Here is a 13,762-nt window from a genome sequence, read left to right as displayed (position 1 = left end):
TGGCATTTCCGCCGTAGGTTGGGGTGTGACAAAAACCAACCCGGATTAATTCGGTTCAGGTTCGGGTTAGTATTTTCATGGGTTCCATTTTCTCGAGTCGGGTTAGTTTGGGTTCAGGTTCGGGTATTCTTGGGTTGCGTTTCAGGTTACGGGTAAAAGTGACAGCCCTACTTTCACCTATTATAAATAAAAATCACTACATTCACTTTTTGCAACTTAAAATCTTCTAATATTCTTCAAACTCTAAATAAACACTATTATTTGAACATGGTTTTAAGGTTAGTATGTATTTTTCATTTTCCTAGCAATTACATTCATATGAAATGAAACAAATCATTTTATTATAGTTTAATTTTTGGTTTTTATGTTGCTTGATTATGCAATTTTTAATTGTAAAATATAAAGTTAATTAAAAATTTGTCATACACAAAATATTAATGACAATTTATCATGATCAATCAATATTAAATTCTAAATATTCTAAGGATGATTTTATCATCAAAGTTTATGTAATATGGTTTTTAGGATAATCATGTTTTTTTATAAACATGAGCAGATGTTCTTAAATGGCATCATATTAATTGATTAAAAGCTATGATATTTTATGTATATGAATATTTTTTTATGAGTTTCATGGATATATTATCATTTATCTAGAGTTGTATGTACTTGGAGAACCTTTTTTATCACACAAACAACTATACGTAGCTATATCAAGAGTCATAAGCAGACCTATATGTTATCTTATTAAAAGTTACAAGCAGACATGGACTAATGACTTTGATTTTGGATAAACGATATATACCTACTAATACAATAAAAAATGTAGTGTAAAAGGAAGTTTTTACTTATTTGTAACATATTTGTGTAATCTTAGTTATGTAGTTTTTGTAATTTTAATGTAAATTGTAATTGTATTAACAAATGTATGATCAATTTGTTGACTGTATTTCATTTAATGGTTAAAGTTATACTTTTTATCAATTACCCATGTAATACACAGGCCTCAAACTAGTTTTAAATATACATGTACTAATAGGGCCGTCCAAACCGCTCGTCGCTCGAACTTGCTCGCCGCTCGCTCGAAAATTGCTCGAAAAATGCTCGCTCGTTTTTTCGCTCGATTGAAAATGAGCCGCTCTGCTCGGTTCGGTTTGTAAACGAGCCAAGCAACGAGCAAGGGTCTGCTCGGTTCGGTTCGGCTCGAATATTTTTAATTTATTTTATATATAATTATATATGAACAAATATATAAATATATAGACAAAACATATAAGCTTACAATTATTTTTACCCCTTTAAAATTTTCATATTCCATCAATTTTATAGTTTTATTTGTTCGATTCAAGTTTTTAGCATACTAAAAGTTTGTTTACATGATCATTATATCTCACTATAAACTTACTTTTAATAGAAATTTACCATATATTACATGTTTGTCTAAAAACTACTAATTTATTTATAAAATATATATTATTTACAACCTTCAAATTTGTTTCTTATTGAAAATTTTAAATTGAAAACTAAATAAATAATGCTCGAAATCGCTCGATGTTGGATCGAAAAATGCTCGATTCGATTTTGGCTCGTTTCGGTTTTCGCTCGGTTCGAATTTCAGCCGTTCGGTTCGGTTCGGTTGTAAACGAGCCAAGCAACGAGCAGCCCTTCGCTCGGTTCGGCTCGGCTCGTGAACAGCCCTATGTACTAATAGACACTTCTGTATATCTAATTATGAGTGTCCTATTTTTAGCACAAATTGGTATTTTTGGAGTATATACCTCACAAATTCTACATAACCATTAAGTCAACAATTTTGAAATTTCAATGTATATCATTTGAAAATTCTATACCATCCTAAGCCTATATAAACCATGTTTAGTCACACATTGATTCACCAAAAACCACAATGACTACCTCCACCATTTCCACTTTCCTTGTCCTGGCTCTTCTTTTTCACTCCACCCATGCAGCTGTTTTCAATATTAGAAACAACTGCCCATACACTGTTTGGGCTGGTGCGGTGCCTGGCGGTGGCCGACAACTTAACTCAGGCCAAACATGGTCTTTAACCGTTGCAGCTGGCACAGCAGGAGCCCGTATATGGCCCCGAACCGGTTGTAACTTTGATGGTTCTGGGCGAGGCAGGTGTCAGACTGGCGACTGCAACGGTCTCCTCCAGTGCCAAAACTATGGTACACCACCCAACACATTGGCCGAGTATGCTCTGAATCAATTCAACAATCTTGATTTCTTTGACATTTCTCTTGTTGATGGATTCAACGTGCCTATGACATTTAGACCCAATTCTAACGGGTGCACCCGTGGTATCTCATGTACCGCAGATATCAATGGCCAGTGCCCTAGCCAGTTACGGGCTCCTGGTGGGTGCAATAACCCTTGTACCGTGTTCAAAACTGATCAATATTGTTGCAACTCTGGAAGTTGTCAGCCAACCGACTTTTCAAGGTATTTCAAGACGAGGTGCCCTGATGCTTATAGTTATCCTAAGGATGATCAAACGAGCACATTTACGTGCCCTGGTGGAACCAACTACGACGTTATATTTTGCCCTTGAAGCCATTTGATTATGGAATCAAGTTTAAAAAGTGGTGGAAATATAAGAACCGAATAAATGAAGTAATATATAGTGAATAAGTAATTAAGGTGATAGTCTAATTATAAGGCTTCTTCCTTATATGTTTTAGTCATAATATTATCAATAAAATGGATATACGTGATATATAATTATATTGATGATATCAAATGAGTTTCATGAATATGAATACCAAATACCATATCCTTACGATCTTGCTCTATTCCAGTCAATACATTGTACCTATAACGCAAGCGTAAGCCATATTCCTTATATAGCAAGTGGCCGACGGCTAAAAATAATATTTTTGATAAGAAATTAGATTTAAACCTAAATTTTGGATAAGCCTTACACAACCGAACAATCTATATTTGACTTCAAGAAGCGATTGTCACTTGTCACAGAGAAGATCATTTCAAATTTTTTGTTCATTATAGACTGTGTTATGAACACATTTGAACGCCATGAATGGTTAAAGTATAAAACTTTATACATGTATTAAAGTTAAAGCATTAAATAACACTTTATATTTCTGTAATATTAAGAATCTAAGATTACATTTCAAAACTTAAAATATACTTGTGTTCTAGAATTCTTCAAGGACAAATACCTAATCATTGTCTATGACAAACTCAAGCATTAATTAAATTCATATACATAATGATATAATACTACTTGCGTACACGAAATTGGATTTGTAGCCAGTTCTTAATGTTCAAAGATAAGTGTTTACACTTTACACTCGATGATCTTTGGCTCATTTGACAAATGCTAGATGGGCTAAGTGTGAGATAGTGAAGATGTATTTGGGTTTGAATTATGCATGTGGTAGGAATTTTGTGGCAACCTCTTGAAGGATTTGTTTCGATTCTAACAAATGTATGCCACTAATGGCAAGGATAACGCCATTTTTATGTTCAGCAACATCTAGCCTAATCAGCCTAATCGGGGAAAATAGTATTGTTCTAAAATTCGAACTCAGGTAAGAAGAGGTTGGTAAGTGTTGACTCTTTAAGAGAAACACCGATGTCAACAAACTAAAATCGTTAAAAAAATTTACACTTTACAATATAGTCATCATTTTAAAGATGAGCATGTGGAGAACTTAATTCCAGTCAAACGTAAGTAGATGATGTGACAGATATGTACTAATGAATTAAGAGAAATAGGAAAACAAATAATTCCTTGTGAATACTTTGTAGTTATTCACTTATTCATAACGCTAAGAGCATTCACATTTAAATTTTTATCTTTAAATATAAAATTAAATTAAAAATTACTATATTTTTTCTCTCCTTCAATTAAATAATATTTATTTATACATTTCTCATTATTATTTCTCTTCTATTCACTCTCTATCACTTTCAAAATATATTAAAAAGTTATATAATATGAACAGTAATTTTTCAAATATGCAGAAAAATCACTACATTTCTCTCTCGTTTACTCATAACACCTTAAATCACTCTCTACATTATAAAAACATCACTCACATAATATGATGGATTGAATGTGAATGCTCTAACTCTATAAAGAGCCTTTATATTTGTATCATTGTGGACAATCTCAAGTCAAACGTAGAAAATGTTGGATCAAGTATTTATTATTTTTTTTCATCATCTATAGTATTCAATATTCTTATACTGTATTTAGCTAGCTAAATAATAATAATAATAATAATAATAATAATAATAATTTATTATTCACATTTAAAATGAACTATCGGTGTAATTTAGTTTTAAGGAGAAAAAATATCTAAAGCATGGCAAAAACTACTTTGAAATTGAAATAGTTAAGAAAATTTGAGGTTTTAGTTTAAAAGGAAAAAAGAAAAAGGATGCATTTAAATAGCCTTTTATTTAATTATATATGTTTCTACTCTTTATGATTTCTACCTATAAACAATTTAATCAAAGGGTTTTCGGTCTAATGAAATTAAGGTGTATAAAATGATGTTCTTACTATTTGATTGAGGCCGGGTTCGAGTTCCATTATAAACATTGGTGTAAATTTGATAGTAGACTAAATAAAGATGTGTGTTAGTTTAAAAAAGAAATTAAAAGAAAATGAGAATGAAACATGATAAACAATTTTACTTAACAAAATACAATACTATGGTTTTTTCATGTATATTCATTAAGCTTATTAGTGGTCAATATTAAAAAATTAAAAGTCTGTTTTCTTCTTTCCTTTTTACCTTTCCATTTGAAATGTAACTATGTAAGTATAATAAAAACAAAGTCTAATATATGTGAATAAAATCATTGCATGCACGTAGCCACTAGAGACCGAGACTACATGTTAATTAATGTGAAGAAAAATTGGCATGCGTCGTTGAATTTTTTAACGATGGAATTTAGGTACAAAATTTTCAATTTTCTTTGGTCATGGGGTTGAATTTAACATCAAACACAGGAACTAGCCTCCACAACCTTCTCTATTATGTCATATGGAACATCAGCAAGTAGGGATGTCTATGAACTCATCCGTTGTCTAGTTAGCGCTTAGATGATAAAACATATAGATACAGATATAGATAGATTGGAGTTAAAAATGATTCTATTATACCTTTAATAAAATGTATGTATAACATCTAACACATTTTTCTATATTGATAAACACGGTCCAAAATTCTAAAATTTCTAAGCAGTCGAAAGTCACAATTTAAAAAGTCTTACAATTTATAAAATCTAACAACTATTTTATTATCCACATGTTAGACAACAAGCTTTTAACGGCTATCCTAAACCATCTAGATGATCTACTAATTTTTCAAACTCATGAAGGCGGCTAATATATTCAACACAACTACGTACAGAAGGAACCAAATTAACCAAACTCTGGATAAACATGAAATTTCCATTACTAATAACTATTGGCTTAAACCCGTGGGTTATTGTGGGGACGTGCATGATGGGAATTCGGTCGTTATCGTTCATTATGGCACCATCATGTACATGCATTCGCTATCACAGCTGAAAAGAAAAACGAAAAATAAAGTCGTAATATTACCAAAATGATATCTACATGTGTTCGGTTTGTTGTGGCGGCGGCTCAGCTACACACGTAGAAATGTAACATCAAAAGAGTTACATCGTAATTTAAGAAAATCATGATATTAAACCGTTCAAAACGTGTATAATACTGTTATGATTATTTTTTAATAAAATAATAACTAAAATAAACTCAAAAATATGGGGGGAAAGGATAAAGGAAAAGGGAAAAAAGAAAAAAAACACAAATAAAAAAGAAGAAGGAAAGAGAACTGAAATGAGGTATGGATGAGATTTGAACTTGAGACCATTCGTACTCTAGCATATAAAATTACATAGATCACTTCATTAACATGATTTTCCTAAGTATTGGTTTTTATATTAATTATATATATATATATATTATATATATATAAACTAGTGCTGGTAATGTTAGGCATAAACCCGAAACAAAAATGCATTCAATAAAATTTTTAATTAAATAAATAATATAGTATACAAACAAATACACGTTTAATATTTTATACAAATATAAATGAATGAAGGTGTAAAGGAGTTAGATCGCCATGATTGAATTAGTCGAGTTCAATCATCAAAAGGGTCGAATCCATCTAAGTTTAAATGAGCTTGAACTCTAGTTTAAGGCAGAGTTTATTTGATAAACGAGTTCGATCATGATTTCACCTACTGAAGTTGACTAGGCTCGTAAGAATAAATGTGATTGTAGCATGATACTACACATATAGTACTACATATATGATATTAGTACTATATATATATATATAGTATCATGTTTTTTAGTTATCTCAAAAAACAATTCTCTCATGATCCCTTCTCTAATTTGTATGTATATAGATAAAATAATTAATAAATAATAAATGGGTAAATTATGCTTAAGTTTGAATAATTACTCACAAGCCGAACTCAAGTACTCGACACAAAAAGCTCGATGCCAAGATTGAACCCAATTTCTTTTAAATCAAACGAGCTAAACATTTTAGTGAATTTACGTGAAAACTATGTTATAATATGACACATAAGAGTGCTATGTTAATCATAAAATAACAAGAATAAAATATTAGTTTTCATACATAATACGATTATATTTTTTAATAAAAGTTAGTTTTACTCTTTTTTTTAACAACCAAACAAAAAACTTTATTTAAAAAAAACAAGCCGAACTAGCAAGTCACTAAATCGATACAAAAACAACACCAACAAACTAAACAAGAACACAAAAACCACCCAAAACCGCTTACATCCCAACAAAATCAAAAGTTCTCCAACTTTACGTTTGATATTAAAGTTTTATTTATATAATGAAAAAACTAGAGACTTAGAGCATTCTCATCCCACCCTCTATCCCTAAACTAAAAATTACACTAAAACTCATTACATTTTCTCTCTCTATTTTAATTAAATAATACTTTTAATACCTTTTATCATTACATTTTCTCTTTCCTTCACTCACAACCACTCTCAAAATATATTAAAAAATTATAGGGGATGAACAGTAACTTTTCAAATATACAGAAAAATCACTACTTTCCCTAAAATATAAACACTCTTCACTCACAACACCCTGAATCACCCTCTAAATTATAAAAACACCCCTCACATAAAATGAGGGGTGGGATGAGAATGCTCTTATGTATAATTCTTTATAATGATGTGAGAGACAACTTAATAACATAATCATGAGACAAATATATAGGATCGGACCGCGTTGAGGCTGGACCGGAGACGGGTCCGGAAAGACAGAAAAACGTAAACCGGAAACCGCACCGCTAGAGAGACGGGCCGACCGCAGTTTGCTGTGATTTGGTTGGTCGGCCTGTTACCAGATTTGGGCTAGACTGGTTTCATGTATTGGGCTACAACTTGCCTACTTTGGGCGTGACCAGTTTTGGGCTTTTGGTTTTCAGTTGTGGCCTGGAAAAGTTCAAATTGCCTTCCAACGTATTATGATATGATATGATATGATGAATAGTACGTTTTGCATAGTTTTTAAGTGTGAGCTTTAATTGGAAGTGTTTTAGACATCTGTAGACTACTCTTTAACATGTAAGGAATTCAGGGCATCTAATTTTATTTTAACTTTGGCAATAAAGTGGTTTAGTTGATTGTAAGCCTGTAAGGTTGAGTTTGATTAGTTTGGGATCATTGATTTTTAAAATTTCTGTTGTGCATAATGTGTAACCCTACATAAGTTACGCACCCGGTTATTACACTTGGTAATTGGTATCAACCTTCAAAATAAAAAATAAAAGAAAAGAAACTTGATACATACATTGAGTTGAAAATTGCCTAACTTAAAAAGTAACTGCCATCAACTAACATACAAAAGAACATAAGAAACCTCTATAGACTTTTTAAAACGACTTTTGAAAACTTATGAAACAACTGCTTGCAGCAGTAGCTTCAACAACCATGGAATATTGTCTCTCCAATTAAAAGTCTACACAGATGCAATAAAAATCTTCTACATCATTTCTAGATAGGAAATGGAAGAAGCACTAAACTTGGAAAATAGTCTAAGTCCTAGCGTTTGTTTTTTATTGCGGTATTATACTGCATGAGTACTGATTTTTAATAAAAATGGCGATAGTGAAAGATTCATGTGATTTGTTATTATCGTTCTTACAATTATATAGTATGTGTTTTAATCGGAATTAACCTGATTTAACATCTGATTTTAGCGTTGATAATTATAATTATATACAAAGTAGTACTTGATCGATTTCATTTATCATAACTTCCGTAAGGTGCTTCAAATAAGAACTAATGTACGTACAACTAAAGTACTACGGGGGTGTTTGGCCTAGCTTTTTTAGCTTTTTTTTATATATAAAATAAGTTTAATTTGGTGTTTTGGTTTAGCTTTTTAAGCTTAAGTTATTAGCTTATATAGCCTAATTTGAAAAGGCTTGTTTGAAGATGTTTTTAAGTTTATTTAAAGAAGCTTATTTGTGTAAGAATATAAGCCTTAGCTGAAAAATCAAAGCTAGGCAAACACCCCCTATTTACCTTGATCACCTTTTATTTTTAAGTGTCCCTGATCAAGAGCTCTTTAATGTGTTTCTAATTAACACTTTTGTTTATGAGTTGTATCTAAAATATATACTACGACTCAAGTAATTATTTATTGGATTATAAAAATACTATAAGTCAACCAATTATTTAAGACAATATTTGTAGATATTGCTTCATGGATAAACTTTAAACCGTTTCGTTATTATGAAATAATTCAGTATATTTTGTTTGACTAATTAAAGATTTTATCAAGTATACGCTATATTGCTATGTATACAAATATAATATTATAATCCATGCATGGTTGATGTTAATATTAGTGCTCAATCGTAGCGGGCTAACATATTCCACGCAAGTAACTAATTATTCTAAGTAAACATGATTACCTGAAGGCCAACCTTTAAAATTCTACAAATATTTTTTTTTAAAAGAATTCTATGTCGCTTTTGTTGGATTTTATGGACGTTTCGGGTCAAGTCAACGTGACCGACTCCGAACGTGATCCGGATAGAGTTACACCGGGGGTAACGAGATAAAAGCCTACTTAAAGGTTAATTAGGTCCGACACATAAAATCTTTATATGGACATAGTTATGGACTGGACTTGTTTGATTGGGCTCAAGCCCAAGATGGTTAAATATTAAACCCTATGTTAATTACCTATAAATACATGCTATTTATCTATTTATGAAAACCAAGTTAAAAACATCAAAACCCTAGCTGCTAGGAGATATCCGGCGCCGAATTCCGGCCAAGCCGTTTTTCCGGCGAGCCTATTTCGGCCGTCGCATACACACCTTAGCCATCTCCGGTCCTCCTTCAACCATTATATGCAATACCGCAGCTCCGTTTAAACCCCAGTGCTGTCAAAACCCACATCACCGGTTTTTCGGCGGACCTGCAACTCCGGCAGACCCGTTTAACCGGTGACCTGAGGTTGCCGCAAGCTGCCGTCTTGGTTCTCTGCCATCCGCCGTCCCTTGTAGCTGTTGGATCTGAGTTGTTCAGCCCCCTGCCGCCGTCCTTACACACTGCTGGAATCCGCCACCGCCACCTCCGCCGCAGGCCGCCGCCGCTGCCGGATTTCCAGTTGGTTGTTGATTGTGTCCTTTCTAGCACTCTCGTTAATTCCTCGGTGTCGTCCCGGTTTCATACCGTGGTATATCGAATACCTTTATCTATGGTTGTTTATTTACTCGTTTATTTGTACTCGGATTGTTGTAATCGGATCCGGGTTTTGGGTTTTCGGTTATGGTTCGTTTTATATCGTTTTACTTTCCGCTGCGGTTTTTATAACTTGTTCATATCCTTTGATTTATTAATATGGATTAATAAATATTGAAACGATATATTAACTTTCAAAGTTTTGTTTATAAGCTTGATTATTAATATAGATTAATAATTAAAGAAACAACATAAATAACTAAAACGGGTCTAAATGGTTTGCTCGTTTTCGTTCCGAACCACCGTTGAAACCTAACAGTGGTATCAGAGCCGCGGTTACAACGTACGAGTCGATCCCGGTTCGTTTAAAACCGGATCTACATCTTAAACTTTAAATCGTTTAAAGTTTATAGATCTAGAATTATTTTCGGGTGATTTTGGATTGGTCAAAATTTTGTTTATTTTATTTGACCAAGTCAAAACGACCCGAAATTCGTTTATTGTGAATATGTAAATCCGGCCCCGACCTATGTGATTGATTGGTTGTGTTTGGTGTTTGAGCATGTTTTGTCCATACGGTTGGTTCAAAAGTTGTAAAAAGATTATTATTTAATTTTCGGTTTTCTTTTTGGCCATAAAGATGGTTCAAATTTGTAATAGGACATATTATTGTTTGTTTATAAATTTGTAAATTAAGAAGACGCGAAGATAACCGAGGACGAGCTCATGGACATCTTGGAGTTAGTGGGAGTTCGGACAAGACGACGGGATGCACGGAGAAGTCCATCCTTGTGGTTGTTTGTGTTGTGAACCCCTTGACCCGATCGGTCTCCCTAATTGGCTCTAGCGAGACCGATCACCTTTTGGCCATAAGGATTTACATATTATTGTTATTTGCTATTTGTGGTTGCTTGGATTGTTTATAATAGGATTATAATATCACCGACCTAATACCAAATAAATTGGAAAATAAACATTTTTTTAACCGATTTTGTTTTGCAAATTAAAATCGTTTTGATTTACAAAACTAATAAATTATTTTAACTTAAAATTGATTAGTCATATCACGACAAACTTAGTTTTTAATAGGTTATCTAAAACTGAGTGTCCTGAGAGATGAAAGGGTTCATCTATTCGTCCCGATAATAAATACAGTAAAATTTGACTTTTACTCTATTTGGTAAATTTTAAAATTAATCACAATTTAAAACCAATAGTTTATGCCAATCCTACTACAAGTCACACTTGAGGTATACTGCGAAATTTCGAGTGTTTGGAGCTACAGCACCGCACTTGTTTTCTAGCCTATCCCATCAAGGTGAAAGCGCTTCGTTGACACATCCGGCCCTTTCACACGTCACGGTACTAGGACAACTATTATTTTACTCTCGTGTTACATGCTAAAGCTGTCTGGAGACTTAAAATGGGCAAAGATGAGGCTAAACGTATCTATACAGACAATCGTTGTCTCTATAGGCCTCATAACCGAGAGTTGTGCTCTATTCACAATTGGCAATCGTTGTCAGTCTGCCTAACCACTTATTAAATGTTGTGTGCTACAGCTGCCTTTAATAACTAGAAGCCAGATTCTCATACTCCTAATTAATTAATGTTATTGGGTCATTAATAATAGGACTACAACATCGAAAATACTAATTTAATTTACTTTTGCTTAATTAATCAGATGTCGTCAAACGAAATTTCACCCTACGCACTTAAGACTATCCTTGAGAAGGATAAACTCAACGGTACCAACTTCATCGAATGGCACCGCAACTTAAGACTTGTTCTAACCATGGCAAAGCGCCTGTATGTTCTCGATGGACCTGTTCCAAACGAGCCTGAAAACAACACAGCCGCTGCACGAAAAGTTCTTGACAAGCATAAGAATGACTCGGCTGAGGTCTCCTGTATTATGCTAGCCACCATGACTTCTGAGCTTGCTAAAGGCTTGGAAGATTTTGGTGCCTATGAGATGCTTGAGCAACTCAAGGGCATGTTCCAGAAACAAGCCCGTCAAGAACGTTTCGACACCATGAAACAACTCATCAGTTGTAAGATGGCAGAGGGGTCTCCCGTCAGTGCTCATGTTCTAAAGATGAAGGGGCACATAGATCAGCTCAAGAAACTTGATTATCCCATGCCCGATGAGATGGCATCGGATTTCATTCTCAACTCTCTCCCCAACTTATACGACCAGTTCGTAATGAATTTCAACATGAATGGTTGGGTGAAGACAGTGCCGGAGCTTCATAACATGCTCAAGACGGCTGAGATGAACATTCCTTCTAGGACCAATCAAGTTCTGATGATTCGATCTGCTGGTGTCAAGAAGCCAAAACCAAAGAATCGGGGTTTTAAGGGAAAAGGCAAGAAGAAAGTTGTTGTTGCTGCCCATGTTGCCACCAACACTAACAAGGTGGTTTCAAAGAAAAAGCCGCCGCCCTTTGAGGAGCGCAAGTGCTTCAAATGCAACCAAATGGGGCACTGGATGAGAAACTGCCCCAAGCATCTTGCTGAGATCAGAAAGAAGAGAGCAAATGGTGAAGGCTCTTCTGGAGGTATTTCCATATACGTTATTGAACTTTTCACTGTCTCTAGCAACACATGGGTATTTGATACCGGATGTGGTTACCACATCGTTAATGTCTTGCAGGAGCTTGAGAAGTGGAGGAAACTGAATAAAGGCAGCATGGAACTCATCGTTGGAGATGAGAAGAGAGTACCAATTCTGGCAACTGGAGTATTTCATTTTACTTGTCCATCTGGCCTAGTTTTTCTTTTAAATAATTGTTTGTATGCTCCTGGCTTGACCAGAAACATCATTTCAGTTTCGTTGTTATTTGAACAAGGATTTAAGTATGTTCTTAATGGCATGGCTATTTCTGCTTACTTAAATTATATCTTTTATTTTGAGGCTAAACCTCGAAATGGTATTTATGAGATTGATGTTCAACCTGACAATAACGTATATCATCTTTCAAAACGTATCAAGACTAGTGTCAATGATACTTTTCTATGGTATTGCCGACTTGGCCACATAAGCAAGGCAAGAGTTAAAAGGCTCCAATCCGAAGGTATTCTTGAATACACAGGACCGGACTCTTTTAACACTTGTGAATCTTGCTTAGCTGGCAAACTCGCCAAAGACTCCTTCACTAATAAAAGTGAACGAGCAAGTGATCTGTTAGGACTCATACATACTGATGTATGTGGACCTTTCAGAACCATGACTAGAAACCATGAAAGATACTTCGTTTCTTTTATCGACGATTATAGTCGATACGCTTATGTGTATCTTATGAAACACAAGCACGAAACTTTTGAAAAGTTCAAAGAGTTTCAAAGCGAAGTGGAAAAACAACTTGATAAAACCATTAAGATACTTCGATCAGATCGAGGTGGAGAGTATCTTAGCACAGAGTTCATCACTCATCTAAAAGAGCATGGAATTGTTTCACAGCTCACTCCACCTGGCACACCCCAACTTAATGGTGTGAGCGAGAGGAGAAATCGAACTTTGCTAAACATGGTTCGATCAATGATGTGTAGAACTAACTTGCCTCACTCCTTTTGGGGTTACGCCCTTATGACCGCCGCCCGCATTGTCAATCTAGCTCAAACTAAGAAGATAGACAAAACACCATATGAGATATGGCATAAGGGAAAGAAACCCAAATTGTCTTATCTTAGAGTATAGGGATGTGATGCTTATATCACAAGTGAGTCTGATGACAAACTTGATCCCCGCGGCGAAAAGGTTATTTTCGTCGGATACTATTACAAGAGTGGTTATTACTTTTTCCACCCTGATACAAATACGATTTCTGTCAGGAGGAAATGCTACTTCCTTGAAGAAGAATTTCTTAGTCAAGGAACTAGAAATGACATTGTCGATCTTGAAGAAATTCAAGATCCACAACCAACCGCTGAGAAAGTTTGAGAGTCTGATCAACATGTTGTTGTTGTTGATACATCA

The 13,762-nt window shown here is 34.1% G+C and overlaps 1 pseudogene; it reads left to right on the top strand.

Annotated features, from left to right (window-relative positions):
* The first annotated feature begins 1,870 nt into the window (after positions 1–1,870).
* Positions 1,871–2,748, top strand: LOC143593843 (thaumatin-like protein pseudogene; annotated as a pseudogene).
* The last annotated feature ends 11,014 nt before the right edge of the window (positions 2,749–13,762 follow it).

The sequence above is a fragment of the Bidens hawaiensis genome, unplaced genomic scaffold (assembly GCF_021521415.1).
Source record: "Bidens hawaiensis isolate Kalapana, Puna unplaced genomic scaffold, B.hawaiensis_p1.1 tig00042861_1, whole genome shotgun sequence".
Taxonomy (NCBI): domain Eukaryota; kingdom Viridiplantae; phylum Streptophyta; class Magnoliopsida; order Asterales; family Asteraceae; genus Bidens; species Bidens hawaiensis.
The sequence above is the reverse complement of the archived record's forward strand: the minus strand, read 5'-3'. Positions and strand labels throughout refer to the sequence as shown.